At 57.9% G+C, this 21236-nt stretch overlaps 1 protein-coding gene across 13 annotated transcripts in view; it reads right to left on the bottom strand.

Annotated features, from left to right (window-relative positions):
• Positions 1-21236, bottom strand: part of PITPNM2 (phosphatidylinositol transfer protein membrane associated 2) — a 133486-nt gene that overhangs the window by 66519 nt on the left and 45731 nt on the right. Inside the window, exon 1 of one of the 13 annotated variants that reach the window (XM_046024890.1) lies at positions 7388-7610. The exons of the other annotated variants lie outside the window; for them this stretch is intronic. The gene's annotated coding sequence lies outside the window, so the exon portion shown is untranslated. Of the gene's footprint in view, positions 1-7387; positions 7611-21236 lie in introns of those variants that run through there. 13 annotated transcript variants of the gene reach the window in all.

A 21236-nucleotide genomic window follows, 5' to 3' on the forward strand; every position in this document is an offset into this window, starting at 1 on the left:
CCCTCCCAGAATCAGAACCTCTGGACGAGAAGACCAAGATCCTGCATTCAATGCACGTTCCCCAATGATATCAGCAAGCCTACCGGAGGTGAGAACACCTGGCCTAGGTTCCAGGTGTCCCTCTGGGTCTGCAATCAGATGACTGAGCCCTTTGATTCAGACTCAAAGAGCCCTGCTTCCAGGTAAGGGATCCCTGAGGGCTTGTCGGCTGCCCAGGCTCCTGGCGCTGACTCTCCATTTGGCCCTTCCGAGACTTCAATGTCCCGCCTGCTCTGCCTTCAAGCTCAGGCCATGTCTCGCTCACAGTGGCCTTCCCGGGGCCTGGCCGGAGCAGTTCTCAACCGAGGCAGGTGCCCAGCCAGTATTTGTTAGGTAAATGACATGGAGTCCAAATTCAGCTCCAGAGCAGCTGGCTGACCTCGGGTAGTTCCCTCTGTCTCTCTGTCCCTCCGTAGAAAAGACTCTGGTCCCCTGCCTTGACCATTTCACAAGGCCACGGTGAGCCTCAAGAATAAACCTGGAGGCAACACGCTCTGGAAACTGCGAAGCCGCATCCCAGCATGAGCCCCGCACACCAGCAGTAACACGGCCACCACGTTTCACCGACTAGAGAGGAGCGGGCAGCCCTGGGCAGCAATGCCCGCCAGGAGATGCTACAGGGGGACAGGATAGCCAGACAGGGCCCAGGGGCGGGCCCATCTGCTGCACTGAGACAGGCAGGCAGAGCCCAGAGCCTCGGCCAGCCTCCTGCCTGGCCCCCAGCACAGTCCACCGCTCTTGGGGGCATAAGTCCTACCCTGGTCATACCCTGTGGGGCTGTGGGAGGACCCTGGCTTTTGCAGGTCTGTTTCCCAGGGGCAGGGAAAGCTTGAGCTAGACCGTTTCCAAGGGCCTGAGGCCCATCGTGGCAGCAGCTCTGTGCCCTGGGGGACACCCCCCACATGGCAGGTGCTCGATGGTGTTCCCCAAAAGCCCTCTCTTCACAAACAGGTTCCTGGAGCGCCCGGGCAGGGCAGCTCAGATGAACGTGGCACTTGCCAGGCCGAGACAGGAGGCCTTCCCGCTGGCTGCCACTCGTGGTTCCTACGACCTCTAAGCGGTCAGAGAGTAGGGCTGCCCGTCAGATGGAAGGTTCTGCTCCAAGGCAAGGAAGAGGCAGAGCCTCTTCCTCAAGCTGTAGGCAAGGCTGCCACTCGGAGCCCTGCCTTCTAAGTGACCTCACAGGGACCACCCGGTTCTTCAGCCTGGCCTGGGCTAGTTGCAGGGGGTGGGAGGGGACCCTCCTAAGGGCCCAGCACCCACATACCCCCTCATGCATCAGCCCAACCTGGGTGGATGGTGGAGTAAAAGCTGGGCCAGAGAAGGCCAGGATTCAGGCCAGCACTGCTCAGAAGGGCCATCACCATGTCCCTAGCATGGGCCCCATAGCTGTAAATGGGGAGCAGTGGGGCACGGGCCAGTGGGAGAGGGGGCAGGGTTGACTCCATCCTGCCTCCAGGAGCCACCCAGCCCAGCATGGCCCTGGGTCACTCGGGAAAGCTCTGCATCTCTATTGTTCTCCCCATCAGCCCAGCCTGACCAAGAAGCCCAGTGTGCCGACTCCGGCCTGGGAAGGCAGACAGCTAGACAGCGATCTGAGCATCAGTTCTGGCCCTGGCTCTCTTTGTGGGCACTATAGCCATAAGCAGCTCCGGCTGGGACACACCCTCATGCCTCGGTTTCCCCATCAGCAATCCTGTGTGCCATGTGTGCTCAGGGGGCTGATAGAGCACAGGCTACATCTTCCAGGCCCCAGGCAGCTCCCAGGCCCCAGGCAGCTCAGTGACCACGCCTCCCGACAGAAGGTCCCCCTGGCTGCCAGCAATCCCGGACTGCCCAACACTGGGGAGCACAAAAAACAGCAGCTGGCCTGGCCCTGATCCTAAGAGGACGGGCTTTGATACGGAGCGGCCGTTTGAAAGCAATCCATTTTTAAGTCCTGCACTGGAAGAGAGCCCTATAAGACGGTCACCCTGTCACCCTACTCCTGTAGGCGAGGCTAGTGCAGTCTCACGTTCTCACCCAGCACCCCTGCTCTGCACGGAGGGAAGCTAAGGTTCCCGGGATTGGCAGTTTCTGGAGGTCACAGAGCCAGGACTCACCTTCTAGCTCGTGGCCGACAAGCCTTGCTCTTCCTGCGACCCCACGTCTGCCTCTACCTCCCAATCTGCCCATGCCAGGAGCCCAGAGTCTTAGGAAGGCCTCAGCCAAGCAGGTGAGCAGGGGTCCGGCGGGCCAACGAAGCCAGGCGGTGAGAGCAGCTTAAAGTGGCCCGTCCCCCGGGTCCCTGTCTGCACAGGCTGCCACAGCCCTGACGGACATCGGTCACAGCCACAGGCCTCGAGAATGTGTGCTCATGCCTAGGAAGCTGTGAAGTGCTTACACAAGGGCTCAGAAGGACAGGCCAAGCGAGGGCACCGGTGCAGATGAGACTGCCCCCCCCCCGCCACGGTCCTCTTGTTCTTCCGGGTCTCCAGAGGGCCCCTGCCATGAACTGTGTTGCACAGACCAAGAGACCGAGGCTCAGAGAGGCCAAGGGAATTCTCCAGGGTTTTCTGACCCACTTCCAACCTCTGCTCTCCCCTAGTGCTGGGCGGGCACTAGGCGGGAGATAGGCTAGAGGTGGCCCAACACCCCAGCGCTCCTCCGGGGTGTCTCCTCCTGTCCTCCCTGCTACCCTCTGGGCTGCCTGCACAGAAGTGATAGGGACCTGGGGAGGAGAGCGCCTCCAGCTAGGGCAACAAGGTAGGGAAACTGAGGCACACACTGGGCAGCTGCTGCTCGGTTGGACTGAACAGAGCATGTCAGATGCCTGGTTCATTCACTCCCACCAAGCTGGGCTTTGTCAGGGGGATAATGGAGGCAGGGGAAGTTGCAAGGAACAGGGACGGGACTGGCGGGAGGATCTCGTGCTCCCTCCCCACGACTGCCTTGAGGACGGAGGGTGGCTGCTCACTGTGAGGAGCTCCCAGGAGCCCAGGCAGCCAGGGGCCACAAGGCTGCCATAACAGATGCATTCGCAACCACAGGACAAACCAGCACTCCAGCAAGAAACCATCAAGAGTTACAAACAATATTCTCTGGGCCTGGGGCAGGCAGCAGGCTGTGTCCTACAGAAGACGACTCAGGCCACCAGGCAGTGGTTCTGGGGAAGGCATATCAGCCTAGTGCCCCATCAGGGAGCCCAGGGAGGAACCTGATCTCGGAAGCCCTCGCACCCAGGACTGCTGCCTCTGGAGAGACTGCCGTGGCCTAAAAAATCTCACCCCAGTGGCCACCTCTCCCCACGGCCGTCGAGCTTATCCATGTGGCTTCTCGTGGGGTCTCTGAGGTACGAGCCCTCCTCGGTTAAGTCCTGATTCTGTCCATCTTTGGGGAAAAGCCCTCAAATTGCCTAAGTCTTTTTTTTCTTTCACATAATTTTTAACTTACAGAGAAGTTGCAAATACAATGTGAGAACTTTCGTATACCTTCTCACCGGCACAACTGTTTAATCCAAATGCTTTACCGTGTGAGCCCTCTCTCTGTGTATCTCTCTGCACAGAATTGACGCGCCTACAGTCTGTTTGGAACCATCCGGGCATATGCTTCTGCGAAGCCCCGGGGCCTGATCACAATCCCACCCTGCCAGGCACCCTCGCAGCCCCCTTCTTCGTGCTGAGGCATGTGAAGAAGGGGGAAACTGAGGCTCGGTCTCCTGATGCGCAGTGCCCCTCCTACTACATCAAGCCACTGCACGCAAGCTCTCAGCATAAAGCAGACAGACCCCTCTCTGCGGACTGTCTTCCCCATCAAGGGATGATGCCAGAAACATTTTTAAAAGAAAGCAGAATAAAGAACGGGTCCAGACCCGGTAACGGAGGGTCCCGATGGTGCAGTGTTGGCTCCCAAGTTCCAGGCAAGAGTGGAGGGCTGGGAGGCAGGCAGTGAGGAGGTCTCCACACAGGCCCTGGGCTGTGGCCTCCTTCAGAGCCTGCTCTCCACTTTTCTTTTCCCTTTTCTTCCTCAGACAAGTAGGATAGATGGACTCTTCCTCCTCCCAAAGCCCAGTGGTACAGGGCCCAGTGAATGAATGAATGAATTTGAATCTGAGATTTGAGTTCATGCTCTGACTTCCCCAGGCGGATTACTCCACCCCTGGGAGACTCAGCGTGCTCCTTTGTAGAATGGGACCACACCGAGCACTTCTAACGCGTCTGCAGATGGTTAACTTGGATGGGATGTGTGCTGGCAAGGGGGCAGGGTGCAGAGTCTGCTGAGACTGTGCTCTGAGAAACGAACCAGAACTGGGGAGAACACGGGAAGCAAAACCAAGCAATCCTAACTACGAACACTCCGGAGCGCGGTACGCGTGCGCACACCGGGCCTCTCTCTGCATGTCTGCCGCTTAGCAGTCTGACAACCTCCTTTTTTTGGCCTGAGACGCTCAGGGGCCCGGGATACAAAGCCGGCAACCAGGGGCTTTCCCTGCATACATCAGCATGCCAGTCTGTGTTGCGTCCGACAGCACAGCCCCGGGGGCATGGGAAAGGGGGCGCTGGGAGAAGTGGGTATAACGGTCTGTCTCACGCACATGAGACACAGAGCCGGAAAGCCGCGCATGAGAGGGGAGCCGCACAACCTTACCGACACCAGGGGCCATGCACAGGAGATCACGCTGTGACCAGTAGAATGCCCAGGGGTCCGTGCAGCCCTGATGGCAGAAGGGGACGACGGATCTGTGTGTACGAGTGTGCATGTGTGTGAGTGTGGGTGTGGGTGTGCATGCATGTGTGGGAGTGTGTGTGTGCATGTGGGACTGCCTGTGTGTGCAGAGAGTACGGGGTGTGTGTGTGTGGGGTGTGAGCACACTTGTGGCCGCATGCGTGCATGTGTATGGGTGTGTGCACGCACGTGTGTGAGGGACATCACAAGACAGGTCAGGATTATGGATGCTCGTGAGCTTCTTTTCTCCTGTTCACTTTCTGAAGCCATGTGTGTCATGAAGAGCGGCAGCCACCACCAGCAGACTTTCTGCAGACTGGGCCCCGGGCTGGGCCAGGGCATCGGCTCAGCTTCCTGGGCGGACATAGTCCCGAGTCCTAGAATCCCGGACGCAGAGCGAGAGCTGCCGTCCTGCCTGGGACAGCCTGGGTGGTGGACACCAGCGCTCAGGGGAAGAAGAAAACATATCTTCCTCCCAGAGCCTCGTGAGATCTGCCTGAACCACCGGGCTTCCCACCGAGCCCTTCCCTGGATCCCAGTGCTCCCGTGGAGTTAAAGAAGAGAGAGTCACTCACCGCCTGAACGCCAGCCAACGGGTGATTATTCCACTTTTCCTGGAATGAGTTTTCCACACTTTCTCCGGCTGGAGCCATCGGCAGCCCGGGCCCCCACCTCTCCGACCTGCTCTCACACCCTCTCTAGCTCTTTACAGAAGCTTTCAAGTAAGTCAGTGCAACGTGAAATTACACTAAGGGAGGAGGCTGGCTCCTGGTGCTGGGGGCCCCGAGGGGGGAGGCTGGCACGGAGCACTCGGGATTCACTTTGGATGAAAGCAGGCAGGTTGGTAGAGCACAGCTTCCCTCCTCCAATGCCAGCCCCACTCTGCCATCCTTCTGACTTTCGGCTTGCTGGGATGACTGAACACACATGTGTATCATCACCAAAGCAAACCCCCACCCCAGATGCACATGAAAGACCCCGGGCGGGGGGCAGAGTCACCCCAGCTGCAGCACAAGGGGCCAGCTTCCCGCGGAGGGTGACAGCAAAGACGGGAGCGGATTGCCGCCATGCATGGGGCAGACCTCTTTTGGGTCACATCAGATAACGCCTTGAGCCAGCAAGCCAAAAGCAAACCGAACAAAACCAGCACACACACACCCCCCCCACCCCCCCCCACCCCCCCCCCCCCCCCGTCACTCAACTCGTAAACTTATCAGAATTTACAGCAAACCAAGGAGAGTCCAGACACGGGTAATGTCATTAAGAAGCCTGCACAGCGCCCAGATGCCAGGAGGGTCTCTATGATAGACTCCAGGCTCAAAGTGAAGGGAAAGCAGGACAGCACAGATGTCTGCAGACACAGAAGCGTTCTTCCCGTCCAGCCCGACAGGAACCGGCCTGATTATCAAGGGGAAGCACCCAGAACTCAGGGTGGAGTGCAGCTTGGGAGAAACAGGGCTTTGGGGGATGTGCAAATGTAGCTGGAAGAGGCCCAACCCCAGAACCAGACGGGGAGCCCTGTCTCGGGCCGCCTTCGAGGCTGATTTGTTATTAGAGCATCTGTCAGAGAAGACCCCGAAACAATACATGATCCCCCCAGAGCCCGGGAGCCTGACTCCAGGACACACAGCTGCCATTTCAGGCACCCTCCCACCCGGGTGTCCGGCGCCCCCTTCAGTCCTGAGCTGTCTCCCCGCATACCTGCACCAAACTTTGAAGCTTCCTTGTGAGTCAGACGGGCCACTTGGAGCTCGCTGGTTTTCTATTTAGAGATCACAGACGGCTTCTTAGACACCATTCAGCCCGGGGCTTCTAAGGTGCTAAATCTGTTCCCTTTGCACCTCACTTCCCATCAACGTAAGAGATGTTCTACTGACCATGGGAGGCTCGCCCCCCGCTGCTGTGCAGGAGGTAAGGTGGGGGGAGCTGCCCGTCCCCCACCCTCCCCACAATGGGGCACACAGCTGGAGAACGCCCCGGGACCTCAGCAGCTCCCACCAGGAAAGCCATCCTGAGCACCATGGCTGGCCGGAAGTGGGGAAGACAAGACAGGATTCAACCCACTGGGCAGTGGTCTTCAAGTCCTGTCTGAACCAAACTCTGCCAAGGGACTGTCCCAAACAGATGGCCGAGCTGCCAGGAACCAGCCAGCAGCTGCTTCTCACTTCCTCCATCCTCTCGGAGATCCTTGGTTACGGGGACAGCACATTCCCCCACCACGCTCCATTTCCAGTTGAGAGTGAACCAGGCAGAGACACGTCGCCCGCGAGGGCCACTGGGAGCCCTGCCTCATGTGGGGTGCACGTGCATGCCTCACCACATGCCCTCCCCCAGCCAGACCAGGTCCAGGAAAGCAGACTGTCCATGCTGTGTGGCAATTACATGGGAAAACAGGAGTGTAACAGATAGCAGCGGGCCCAAGGGCCAGGGGCCAGGAGCCAGGCTGCTCAGGGCCGCCCAAGGGACCACACGCCCACCCAGTGCCGCCAAGCCCCCTCCCAGCCAGCGAGGAGGCCATGCCTCTCCCTCCCCAGCTCCCTCCATCCCAGCTACTCAGAGAAAACCAGCAGCCCACGTGACCAGAATGAGCCTTTCTTGCTAATAAACCCGTCCTAAGGCTGTGACAGTTTTCGCAGAAAATTACCTTTCAGGAAGAAAATGTAAGGAAGGGGAAGAGGGGGGACAGAGTGTGAGAGCCGGAGCGACCCGGGCCGGGGCTCGTCCCACAGCCCCCCCGTGTCTGCGGAGGTCCGCCCGGCTCCCCATGCTGCCGGCCTCAGGGAGCCGCCCCCCGCTCGCAGCTCCGCTGGCAACCCAGGCCTGGACCAGGGGGTGCCCCCGAGTGTGGAAGTTCCGGGACAGACAGACGGCCGGCCAACACGCAGGAGCCTGGGGCTGGCAGGGACGCAGGAGGAAGGGAGGCCAGGAGGAAGAGGTGGGGAGAGGAGAGGGAGGGAGGGAAGAGGGAGAATTGGTTCTCTCTCCTCCACTGGGACCACTGAGCTAAGTTGCCATGGAGAAGGGGGAGCCGCTGGCAGGGCCTGCGGCAGGCGGAGGAGCCATATGCCAGAGGGAAGGCGTCAGCGGAGAGCCAATCCCCACCTTCTCCCCGCGCAGCCTCCCCCAGCCCAAGCCTGGGGCCCACAGGGGCGGCCCCCTGGGGCAAGGAGCCGCTCTGCACAGGTGAGCAGTGGGAGAAAGGGCCTCACCCGGCTCCTTGCTCCCTCACACCCCCCCACCCCACCCCCAGAGCTGTGCCTTCATCTCAGGTCCTGCTGCCGGCCAGACCACAGGAACCACAGGGGCTGGAACCAGAGCCCCTCCGACGGCCTGGGCAAAGCTGGGGGCCCTGGTGTCTGGGGAGGCACTACAGACCTCCACCCACCTCCCCATTACTAAAAATCGGAGTGGCCGGACCCCCAGTCACAGGCCTCATGAGTGTCAGCCACATCTCCCACCATCAGGAACAAGTGTGTCCCCAGCAGAAAACTCCTTTGCCCAGAGCCATCCATGCGGAGGGGCAAGGTGGGGGTGGGGGAGGGGGGCGGACCCTGCAGGACACCTGCTCCCGCCTGCCCTCTGTGGCCCCATTATTTCCATACAGAGCCCAGCTCCAGGGCGGCCTTTGCCACTGGCTCAGTCACACTCCGAGCAGCAGAAATGGGGCTGGGGAGAGAGCCGGGAGGCCTGGCTTGGGGTCTCTGAATCTCCTCATGGAGATCACATGATGGGGCAGGTCCAGCCATGTCTCTGGGCCAACATTCCTCATGACAAAGGAGGATAAGCCCCCCACCCTGAGTCTGCACCCCCAGGCCCTGGGACACCCAAATGGCTGGGAACAGTGAGGGGGCACAGGCACCAGGAAACATACCACCTCGGGGAAACCCATCTCCATAGCAGGCACAGCACCCCACACCCCACCTCTCCTTGCTCCCCGACATCGAATGGGGTGAAGGCTCTCCACAGCCTGAAGCCACCACAGAGACCTCGGCTCGCAGCTCTAACACAGACAGACTCAAGGACAGCCCACACGGGAGTCCAGCCTGAAGGCCGCAGCCTTACAAACGTTCTCCCTTTACGGTCTTTTCATTTATTAATTTTTACAAGTTTTTATGTACGTATGTAAGTAGGCCCAACACGGGGCTTGAACTCAGGACCCTGAGCCAGCCAGGCTCATCATGAGTATCATGAAGACACTCAAACATACGGCAAAGTCCGAAACCCTTTAATGCAGCAAACCCACACACGCGCCTCCTAGATCCCGCCGTTCTGCCTCACTTCCTCAGTGCGGCAAAACACGTACAACCCACAACTGACCGCTTCCGCCACGACGAAGTACACGACTCGGGGGCCTGTGCGACATTCACTGTGCGACCATCTTCTTCCGTTTCAGAATGTTCTCATTGCCCCCAACACCAGACAGCCTCTCGCTTTCCCTTCCCCCTCTTCCTAGCCCCTGGCACGCACCCGTCTACTCTTCAGCTCTTAAGATTTACCTCTTCTGGACGTCTCCTATCAGGGGAACCGCACACTATGTGGCTTCTAGTGTCCGGCTTTTTTCCCAGAAACACGTTGGCAAGGCTCACCCAGGCTGCGGCGGGTGTCCGCACTGCCTCCCGTCGGAGCTGCATCACAGTCCCGCCGGAGGAAAGCCACATGCACTCGTGCTCTGAGGGGCAGCTGGATTTTGGCGAGGGCCCTCTCACTGTAAAGAAGAGTTTCTCGGCAACACCTCCTGACACCCCTGCTGAGGGGTTCGGTCTGAAGGGATCAGGCTCCAAACTGCATAAGAAGCCCTGATTTGCCTTTTTGTTAAAGACTACGCCCCACCAGGTAACAGAGCCAGGAGGCAGGGGTCCCAGAGCCTGTGTGTGGCCCAAAGATGAGCCTTGACTTCCGTGGGCCCCAGCGAGCTGGGCAGCAGGACACGGGAGCACACCAGCCCCACACCATGCACTGAGACCCAACAGACCCAGGCTCTAGCACTCTCTGGCGCTCACGGGCTACACGACCAGCAAGTCAGTCCCTGCTTTAAGCCTCAACTTTTTCATCCATAAAATGGGGGCAACGGTCTCCATCGTGGGGTTATGCTAGAAAGAAGATGGGCCCTGCCCCATAGAACTTTCCTTGATGATGGAAGCGTTCCATGTCTGGACTGTCCCGTACGGCCACCACCAGCCCCACGTGGCTAGTGAGCACCTGGAGTGGGGCTCCTGTGACCGGGAAAGAAAATTTTAAATTTTATCTCACTTTAACATAAAATGAAAATTGAGTCGTCACGTGGAGCTCATGGTGACTGCCTTGGACAGCCCCAAGGACTTGCTGAGCTGGGACGGCAGGACACGTGCCCAGGCCAAGCACCCAGCTCACAGCCCTGCTCCTTCAGTCCTCCCTCTCACCACTTACCCCACACTGTGTGGTGGTAGAGCAGGCTTCTGTCTGCAGCCCAGCCCTCCAGGCCCCCTCTAAAAGGATAGAGGGCAGGTGGTTGGGCTCTCAGGGAACAGAGTAGGCACCAGCTGGGGAGTGAGATCGGTGGGCTCCATAATGACGTGGATTCTCGAACCACTGACCTCTCCTCCTGTCCCTACTGGCCCCAGACCCTATTCTAGAACCCCATCTCCTGCCGTTTCCCCCAGCAACTCCTGAGGTCATCCCTGGAATGTCTGGGCCAGAGCTACAGGATTGGAACAGAACCCCCCCTCCCCGCCCCGCATTCCTAAAGTGGAAGCAGGGACCCCTGCGGGGATGTACAGAAGGTCCTCAGTCCCAGGCTGGGCTGTGGGGCTGGGAACCCAGGGGGACCTTCCCACGTGCATCCAGAAGCTTCCGAAGATTCCGTCTGCCAGCACAGAGTCTGGACTAGAATTCAGACCAGAACGCATCCGACCTTCTCACTCTGCAGAAGCAGACACCCAGACTCAGCGGGAGGAGGACGGGCAAGGCAGGAAGAACTGCAGGCACCAGCCCAGCCCCCAGCGCTGCCTGGTCTGCACCGGCCTCCTTAGAGGCAACTCCGGAACGTCCTGCAGGGGAGGGGTCCCACGCCAGGGCAGGTCTGGGGCCCAGAGATGGCTGTGCGGTTCCAAGGAGCTGTGCGGCTTCAAAGCCTGAGGAGCAGGAGCCGGAGCCTGGCCAAGCCAGCCCACTCCTGTCCCTGACCTGCCCCATCCCGCCCACACTGGGGAGGGAGAAGTGACATCTGGGGACCGATGGGGAGGACTCCAGAAAAATCTGCCACAGAGAACCACAGCTCCTGGATATGAGCTCATGAACTGATGACAGGAAGCCCCAGCCTGTCCCCACTCCCCACCCCAGCAAAGTCTCTCACTTCCCAAGAGCCCCCGGCCTCCCCCACCAGAATGGCCAGAGGGATCCACTTCAAACCTAAGCCCCACGCTGTCCGGCAGCAGTAGCCTTCCCTTCGCCCAGAGCAGCCTCCCCTTCGCACTAAGTCCATCCTCCGCCTTCACCCACCCACCCCGGCCTTTCTCATTTACCTCACAGCCTTAATCCTTAAGGAAGACACTACCTACCTTTCTTTCTTCTTTTTGTTTTTATTTTTTATTTTAAAAAATTGTGTTGAAAATGTAACATCAAATTGCCCATCTTAACCACATTGAAGTGTCCGGTTCCGTGGCACGAAGCACACTCACACTCTCGTGCAGCCTTCACCACCGTCCACTTCCAGAACTCTTTCATCAGGCAGGACAGAGGCTCTGTCCCCTTCTACCACTAACTTCGCACGCCCCCTCCCCAGTCCCAGGCACCCAACCCTCGACCCTCCCCGTCCCCCTGCCTCGGGCTCCTTGGGGCATCTCATATACACGGATGTGTACGGTATCTGTCCCTGCGAGCCGGGCTTCGTTCACTCGGCGCGTCTTCCAAGCCCATGCATGGTCCAGCAGCACATGCTTTTAGAGAAACGACAGTCTCTCGCCCGGGAACAGAGGCCGCACAAGGACAGGCACTGGGGTTGATTGTACGCACTGCTGTCCCCCCAGCGTCACTAAGAGCACCCGGCATGGCGCAGGCACTGAAGGAATGCAAGCACGGGGACTTTGTAGAGGGCGGTCACCCACAAGTCTGGGCCTGCCCCTCCCAACCCTGTGGACCAACTCCCAGGGAGGCTGCCCCACCCCCCGCCCCTGCCCTGCAGTCTCAAGCCTGCCAATCCTAGGGGTGACGCCCCCACTTGATGGGCTTTTCCCTGGACACGGCACGTCCACAGGAGGATTATGACAGGGACAGAATGAATGCCCTGCCACAGACATGACGACTTGCTCTGACAGTGTGCACTGCGGCGAGCGCCATGTGCGGTGGTGGGGACAGAGAGGGGTGAGAAAGGACCCGGGGCGCCCCGTGCTGCCCGTGGACTAGGGGGGCAGCACCCAGCAGGGCAGCTCTCTGGCAGGGACCCGGAGACCTAGAGTCCATCTGGGGCTCACCACCTTGGCGGTCCCTCGCCTTTCACCTTCTCCGCCTCCTGCCTGGCTATTTATAGCCTTGTACTTTCTGAGAACTCATTTACCCACATCCTAGGCCAGACGAGCTTGGAAAATGGAAGCCAGGCGGACCCCTCCAAGCACCGGCAAGCCCGAAGGGGTGATGGACGGCACAGGGAGGGGTGCACACCCCTTGCTACACTCGGTCTGCCCCAGCGCGGGAGGTGTCTGTGAGAGGGCAGCTGCTGGGGGCCCACGGCCAGGCCTCAGCGCCAGCTAGACCTCAGTCAGGTCTGGCCAGGTCACTGTGCTGGAAGACGGTGACCCCAGAAGAGCCCCAGACAACGTCAGAGCTCCTCCCCGCTCGGGGAAAACAAACAGATCAGGACAGTGGAAAAACAGCTGTACCTTTAAATTATTTGACCCACAGATAAGAAAAACATTTGCATGTTGAGGCTGTTTGCATGTTTGGTTATTTTTAGGGTGAACCCAGTTGCCTCCCCTTGGAACCGGATGGAGCCCAAGAGGCACGTAGTCCTTTTTCCCAGATGGGGGTCCTGGTCCTGTGTCCCTGGGAATGAGGGCTCGCAGGCAACAGGGCCCCCAGCAGGATGAGCCCCAAGGGCCAAAGCAGGTCTGCGGGAACTTCTTAGATGTGTCACTGGGGACATCACAGCCACCCACCCGGGTCCACGCGGGCCTCCTGCCCTGCTCAGAGTAGGATCTGAAGGAAGGGAAGAAAGCTCAGGGTTCTGCCCCCACCCAGGCCAGGCCCAGCCAATGGGAATATTCTGCTGACTTATTTCTAGAACAAGCGGCAATTAGAGCAGATTTTCTCTTCCATTCCCCCTCCCCAAAACAGGAATAAATCAGTTCTACCAATTTCCCAGCTAATGATTTCCTCCATTAAATTAAAAAGAAGAAGAAGAAAATGTTTTTTTAAATGGATTACCAGCCCAGTGCTTTCAGAGACCATGTGACCTGTCAACCCCTCTTAAGTCCTGATACATCAAAGTCCCTTAATTAATTTTTAATAAATAAAAAAGCCATAGTCTAAGAACCACGCCGCCGCCTCCTCCTGCCCCTAGTCAGCCCACCAGGCCAGGGTCAGGTACAGGCAGGGCTGTGGGAAGCCAGCTGAATCGTGTCAAAGGTGACCTGAGAGTCAGGGCACAAAACCCATCACCCGGGGGAGAGAAACGAGCTGGAGATGGAATGCACCTGAGCACACAGCCCAGGGGCGAAGGCGCACCTTAAGTTGTCACAGGCACCACGGAGGATGAGAGGTGGGATGAGGGCCTTGGTTGCAGGTGAGCCCACCTGGAAGGCGCAGACAGGTGAAGCCAGGAGTCGAGGAGCCCAGCCTTCGGGCATAGCGGCCACGCGGGTCACTTTATCTGGGACCCACGACGCTCTTCCCCGTTGTGCCTCTGCGGTTCCTGGGACAGGGGCAGGCATGCCGAGCTAACACCCCACTTGTTTCTAAAAAGTCCACCCCCAACAGCATGGGCGAACCTTGAAAGCATTATGCTAAGTGAAAGTAGGCAGACACAAAAGGACAAACTCTTTATGATTCCGCTTATAGGAGATGCCCAGAATTGGCAGATTCGTGGAGACAGAAAGTAGAACGGCGGTGGTGGGGGGAGGGAGAATGGGGAGTTAGTGCGTAATGAGGACAGAATTTCTGTTTGGGAAAGGAAAAGGTTTCTGGAGATGGATCAAAGGAAGGAGAGAGGAATGGAGGGAGGGAAGGAAGGAGGCAAGAAAGGAAGCAGGAAAGGAGGGAAGGAAGGGAGGAGGGAGGGAAGGGTGCGAGGAAGGGAGAGAAGGGGGATGGGAGGAGGTAAGAAGAGACAGAGAGGAGCCTCAAGCAAACAGCAGTAGAACCACCCCCCCACCTCCCCCCCCACCCCCGTCCCCCAGCCTCTGCAGCTCTGACATCCAGATCGCACGTGAGTCCCTGGAAGCTGGCAGTAAATTTCTCAGGGCAGGTCCCTAGGGGAAGCTCACAGCAGGGTTGTTACCGGCCTGGCTTCTCCCGAAGGTCTTCAGTGTCAAGCCCAAGGTCGGAATACTTAGTTCTGCTCAGCCAGCTGTGTTGGTCAGCACCCGAGCATGCAATAACTTCCTCCGGACCCAGGCTGGGGTGCAAGAGGGAAGGGATATCTCCATGCCTCCAGGCAGCTCAGAGACCCACAGGACGCCTGAAGGCCCTCACCCTTCCAGAGGGACCTGCCCCCCCACTCCCGCACTGTGGTGGGGGCTGCCCTGCACACAGCTAAAGGGCGAGGTGTTTCCAGCTCCTTCTCAAGGGAGATTCACTTTCCTCTACACCACTTTTCTTTTTTTTTAAGTGGGCTCCTAGGCATGGAGCCCAAAGCAGAGCTTGAACGACCCTGAGATAAGACCTGAGCTAAGATTACGAGTTGATGCTTAACTGACTGAGCCACCCACATGCCCCCATCCCTACACCACTTTCTAAAAGAAAGTGTTATCTGCAGACCTCAAGTGACCGCTGGGTCAGGCGACTGCAGTACTGAATTGCTATTTGGTCTCCCTCTGCTGCTCCAGGCTCCACAGGGCAGCCAGAGTGAGAACGGGAAAATGTAAAAAGAATAGGTCACTCTTCTACCTCAAACCCTCCAATGACTCCCTTTGTACTTAAAACCAAGAGCAGAGTCTCTGTCATGACCTCCAAATCCTCTAATACTGGGCCCCCGATTCTCTATCCCCTAGCACCTCCCCTCTCTCCTTCATTTCCAGCCCCCTGCTTCCCCATTGTTCCTCGAACTTGCCAGGCACACTTCTACCTCAGGGCCTTTGCACCTGTCATTCCTTCTTCCGCAGATATTACAGGACATGTTTCCTAAGTTTAGAGGTCCTCTCTGATCATGCTATCTAAAACCCCTACCACCTCAGCCTCTCTCTCTACTCTAGTCCCTTAATTTCCCTTCCTGGCAGGGAGCACCAAGAAACAGTGTATCTTTTTTTTTTTTTTTTTTTTTTTTAGGAACAGTATATCCTAAGAAGGGATGTCATTGGGTTCACCGCTGAATCACCAGTATTGAGTACGATGCCTGGCACGTGAGCGGTGCTTGATCACTGTTGATGACTTTGGGAGGGAAGGTGGCTGGTGGACGGGTGGCAGGAGCGTCCAGGGACTGAGAGTGTCCTGTTCCCTGGCCTGGAAGCCGACTGGACTGTAGAGAGCCATCCGCAGTGTACTTTGTTACTTTGTGTCTGTACATCTCCTGCAAGTCTGTTATACGTCAAAACAAAGTTTTACACTTGTTAGCAAGCTCTGTTGAGTGAATGGATGGGGACTAACTAGACAATGAGAGGTGTGCAGCAGAGCTTCTTAAAGGCATATATGGACTCAGCAGGACTGAGCAGACCAAAGCAAGCTGAACACAGTGGTCTCCTCGTCCCACCTAAAGTCTGGAGACTGAGAAGTAAGGGACAGTCCTTCAGGATGTGGAGGTCACCAGGACTTCAGGGAGGCACCATGCAGGGAACAGCGAGGCCCCCTTTGTGCAAACTTGGACAGGCCCGAGGTAGTCACACTGTCTCCACTCCCACCGACCCCACCCCCGGGGGCACTAGACATCAGGTCATGAGTCTGAAACGCACTGTGTTGAAACTGGCGGGCAACGTCAGTGTGTGTGTGTGTTCTGTGTCCGCAGTGGGGACATCACTGACAGAGGCTATAAGTGCATGCTGCCACCAGGCGGGGGCAGTTCTTCTGACCAGCCAGCCAGTCTGGGTCCCATGAAGGAGACCAGCTGCACCCGGGCCTGGTCTGCACCTTCCCTGCCTTCGCCCTGGCCTTCCAATGCCTGGCCTGCTTCCTAAGGGAGCCTCGGCCATCCTCCCTGCCGGTCCGAAGCCTTGTCCTGTGAAGACCAGCGGCTGCCCTCATCTCTCCGATCGGGCCTAGCACTTGCTCTCTGGAGACCAACCCAGGAAAAGGGGAGTCACTCTAGGCTCAGGTGGTCTGTGAAGCTGAGCCAAGGGCAGAAAAAGACAAAGAACGCTGAGGAGAAAGAGAAGACACATGTTTTCTTCCTGTCCTCATACAGAGAAGTTCTGGAACATCCCTGCCTTACCCGCATCAAAAACACTGACATAAACAAAACCAGAGAAATCCCGGGATTAGCTACTGCTCCATGGGACAGGCTGCATGTCCTTCCACCTCCCAGTCCCCCACCGCCTCCCAGTCCCCCACCGCCTCCCTCCCCGCCCTCGAGCTCAGGCTAAAGATGGCAGTTTCCACCCTCCACCAAAGCAGACGTGACCTTCGGGTTCTGGATGTGACAGCCCATCGCACTCTGAGTAAAGGCCTTGCTGCCAGCGGTTGAGACCTGCAGTTATGAAGGAGAGCCAACAAACGGGGAAAGACAACGAGATCTACCCCATGAACACAGATGACTCAAAGGAACGACAGAAGGGAAACAGCATTCGCGGCACTTGGGGTTAGTCTATGGAGGGTAACAGATTACCCCCAAACGTCGCAGTTTGAAACAATAAACGTGTCTCGTTTCATCCCATGTCTGTGCATCAAGAATCTAAGAGCGGCTCAGCTGGGGGGCTCGGACCCCCATGGGGTCACGGCCACGACGCTGAGCAGGGCTATAGTGACATTAGGCCCCTTCTGAGGGAAGTCGCTCGCAGGACCCAAAAGTTAGTGCTGGTTGTGGGCAAGGGGCTCCATTCCTCACCACGTCTCCAGTCCTCTCTAGGGAGCCACTGGCCAGTCCTCATGACACGGCGGCTGGCTTCCCACAGCAAGGGACCCACAAGACAGAATGGCATAAACCACGTGGCGTCCTGGCCATCACACTCCATCCCTTCCCCGTCACACTCCATCCCCTCCCCAACATCCATGGGCCGCATAGGTCAGCCCTGCCGGGACATGAGCGTGGCCGAGGGAGCCGCGCGGGGACTGTGACTGCGGGAGGTAGGGGCATGGGGGCCACCTCGGGAGCTCCAAACCCGCATCCTAGCCCGGCTCCTTCTATCCTCACGGCAGACCTGGGAGGCTGGCAAGTCTCTCCTCATTCCACAGATGTAGAACTGAAGCTCGGGCGGGCCCTCTGTCTTGCCCGGAGACCCCAACGCCCCCCACTGGCCCTCGCTGGACGGTGTGACCTCCAAAGGGAGTCCAAAGCCAGGTGGTGACACCTGGGCACATCCCCTCATCTCCCGGTGTTTCAGCGTCTATGAAATGAGACGAATAATGACGCGGGCTTCACGGGAGTGTTGCAAAGAGGACATAAGATAATGTGAGAGAAGCATCGAGCACAGGCCCCCGGGCAGGTCCACCACACTCAGTCAATGCCAGCGTGTGCTCTAACAGGTCACCAAACCCGTGTCAGACTTGACCTTCCTGCAGGCACACCTGCCCCACTCGTTGGAGTGGGGAGGACAGGCTGACTGCTAGCCGCTAAGGATGTGGCTGTGGGTACCCGGGAGGGCTGGGCTGCTCCGATGGTCACTCCCTCACGGACGGAGGCCAGGCCACCAGCCCCCGGTCACCTTGCACAAACAGCGAGGAGCGTTTCCTCACTCAGTCCTGCCGCCTCACCTGCTCCAAGGTGCCTGACTTCATGGCAGGATCGACTGCCGCAGCCACTGCAGGAGGAGGCCGGCTTCCAGGAGCACCCGCATGAGGTGTGACCACAGGAGCAGCCGCTGGGGGCCGGGAGGACAAAGGTGAAAAACACAGCACCAGAGCCGCCTTCTGTCTTGCCGTGAAACCCGACGGGGGCTTATAAGTGCTGCCCGTTTTGTTCTCGCCACTGCCGACAGGGGGGAGAGTTATTACGTCCATCAATCCAGCTTTTCCACGTGGGGTTGATGGTTCTTGAAGCTGGTCCCCCTTCCCCTGCACAGGCCTGGGTGGGGGTGAGCTGGCGGCGGGGGGAGACAGAAGCCAGCGTCACTGTCTGAGGCCCACTGCGAAACCAGACAAAGGTTAGCTCTGCTGACATATTTTCAAGGACAGTGACATCACCACACCCAGGCAGGCGGTCACCCAGAGCCTACGGGTGTCTGGCTACCAAACCCAGGAAGCCTCACCCCGTGCAGCCCTGGAGACCCCATCTCCACTCTCTGAACTCACCATGAGATCAGCCTCCTCCCGGGGCTGCCCCCCACCCCAGGTGTATGGAAGATTCTGGCCTTGGAGAGCAGCAGAGGCCGCCCTCCACTCACAAGCTCTGAGACCTCCCCGCTGAGACAGGTCCTCATCCGTCACCCCTATCGTGCACGGCTGATACGGGAGTGAAATTAAATAAAGTGTGCCAGCCTCCGGCGGGGCGTCTGCCACTGGGAGACGGTACGGAGCTGTTTCTCTGTGCCTTCGTGCCCTCTCGCTCCATTCTGGAACCTGCGGGGTCCCTGCGGGAAGTGGTTCTGTGGAGAAATGCCCAGGCTGGGGTTCTGCACGCACACCCCGGGGTGGGTGAGGCCGGCCGCACCTGCTACAGCAGCTTCCCCTCGACACCCCCTACCCCCGCCCCCTCCAGACACACGGACCCACCACGGCTCAGCTGCGGCCTGCGGAGGGCTGGGAGACGCACCGCCTGTCAGCACAGGACTCCACTCTCCAGAAAGCCCTGCCACACCGCAGCCTGCCGGGGGTTACTCCTCAGGCTGTTTGAAAAGCGGAGACTATTAGAGCGAGATTAAACACGTGCTCAAGGGCCCTCCCCTTATCCCCGGGTTGTGCTCAGGCAGCCTCTCATCTGAGCTCCTTCCGGACTCCCCAAGGCCTTAGATGTCACCTCAAAGCTGGGCCTCGGGACATACACACTCCAGAGCTCCCGCCTGGGACCGAGGCCACGTGCAGAGAGACCACCGCGGTGGCTGGGGCTCGGCACCTTCCTCGACCGCGGGCTTTGAACCTCCCTGTCTCACAGGAAGAGGAAAGAAAAATCGCCAGGACACCTGACACGGACCCTCCCTGTCCTGGTCTCCTAACTCTTCTCCCTCCGCAGCAGCTGCTCACAGAAAGAACACCCTTCACCCTCCAAAGCCCCTATCGGGAGCCACAGTTTATGTCGTTCACATTGTCTACTCAACTGTCCCCTGATCCCCTCAGCAGCCTAGAACTGGACTTGAGACAGAAAAGTCACTTTTTTTTTTTTTTTTTTTTTTAAAGATTTTATTTATTTATTTGACAGACAGAGATCACAAGTAGGCAGAGAGGCAGGCAGAGAGAGAGAGGAGGAAGCAGGCTCCCTGCTGAGCAGAGAGCCCGATGCGGGACTCGATCCCAGGACCCTGAGATCATGACCTGAGCCGAAGGCAGCGGCTTAATCTACTGAGCCACCCAGGCGCCCCGAAAAGTCACTTTTTAAAAATGCACTCATCAGGGGAGCCTGGGTGGCTCGGTTGGCAGAGCGTCAGACTCTTAATCTCAGCTCAGGTCTTGATCTCAGGGTCCTGAGTTCAAGCCCCGCGTTGGGCTCCGTGCTGGGTGTGGATTCAGCTTAAACAAACATGTACTCGTCACCAGCGGATACGCGGAAGGACAAAATGGGGTCCATCCACACAATGGCTAATCATTCAGCCGTAAGAAGAAAGGAAGTTCTAACACGAGCCACCACGTGAATAAACTCGGGAACATGGTGCTGAGTGAAAGAAGCTGGTCACAAGGGCCACACAAGTGTACGATTCCATCGATATGAAATATCCAGAATGGGCAAACCTGCGGACGCAGAGGGCAGATGAATGATTTCTGGGGACTGGGGTGCGGGCCCCAACGTGGAATGACATCTAGGAGTGACAGAAATGTTCTAAAACTCAAGGGGGAAATGGTCACAGACACCTGCAAATATACACTTGACCCTTGACCCACAGAGCTGGGCACTGCCCCCACGGAGAGGTCAAAAACCCACGCATGACTGTTGACTCTCTAGAAACGTAACTGCTAACAGCCAGGCTGGACCAGACACCAGGCCTGACCAACACTAGAAAGCCAATTAACAGGCATTTGGCATGTTCTATGTATTAAATACTGGATTTTTACAATAAAGGAAGCCAGAGAAAAGACAAATCATCAAGAAAATCAGAAAAAAAGAGAAAAGTACATGGACAGTCTTGTCCTGTATTTATCAGAGAAAAAAATCAACATATAAGTGGACGGTTCACAGCTCTGTTGTTCAAGGGTCAACTGTACTGGAAACCACTGAGTCTCACACTTTACTGGATGAACTGTATGGGATGTGAATGAAAACCCAATAAATCTGTTATGCAAGAATGAGACGCTTTGCTGTTGTTGTTTTTTTTAAGATTTATTTATCTGAGAGAGAGAGAATGTGATTGGGAGGAGGGGCAAAGGGAGAGAGAGAGAATCTCAAGCAGGCCCCCTGCTGAGCTCAGAGCCCCACCTGGGGCTCGAACCCCCGATCCCAAGATCACGATTGAACTGAAGCCAAGAGTCAGACACTCAACAGACTGAGCCACCTTGATGCCCCCAAAATGAGACTATTTGTAAACAACCGGACGAGGCTCTGAAGGTGAGGCTCCCTCTGCCCCTGAGCCTGGCCCCCTGCCCACCACTCTGCAGCTCCCTCCAGGGGGCAATCATAGCTCAGGGTCTGGTCCCACCAGGGACCAGGGAGGGAAAACACGGCTCTTCCCAACCCCCCAGGACCCAGAGGACAGGTGGTGGCCCTGGACAGAAGTGCTACTCCACATCCTCAATCGCCTGCCCCCAGCCCAGGCCAAAGGCAATAACACACAAACCTCCAGCTGGTTTGTGGCTGGATGCAGTCTGACTACAGACGGTGGCACCTCAAGCTCTTAGCTCTGCTCAGACAACAGTGGCCACAGGACAGCAATGACAACACTTGATAAGAGAGCAGCCAACACTGTGTGCTACTTCCGGGCAGAGGCCACACACCCTGGGCAAGCAGCCCCCTGCCAGCACCGGGGGTCCGAGAATCCCATGAGCCCAGGGACAGTGACCAGAGGAGACTGGGGTCCGCGGTGAGGAAGCTGGAGTGGGCAGAGGCCGAGCCCGCCCCCGGCAAGTCGAGGACA

Source organism: Meles meles, chromosome 12 (genome assembly GCF_922984935.1).
Source record: "Meles meles chromosome 12, mMelMel3.1 paternal haplotype, whole genome shotgun sequence".
Lineage (NCBI taxonomy): Eukaryota > Metazoa > Chordata > Mammalia > Carnivora > Mustelidae > Meles > Meles meles.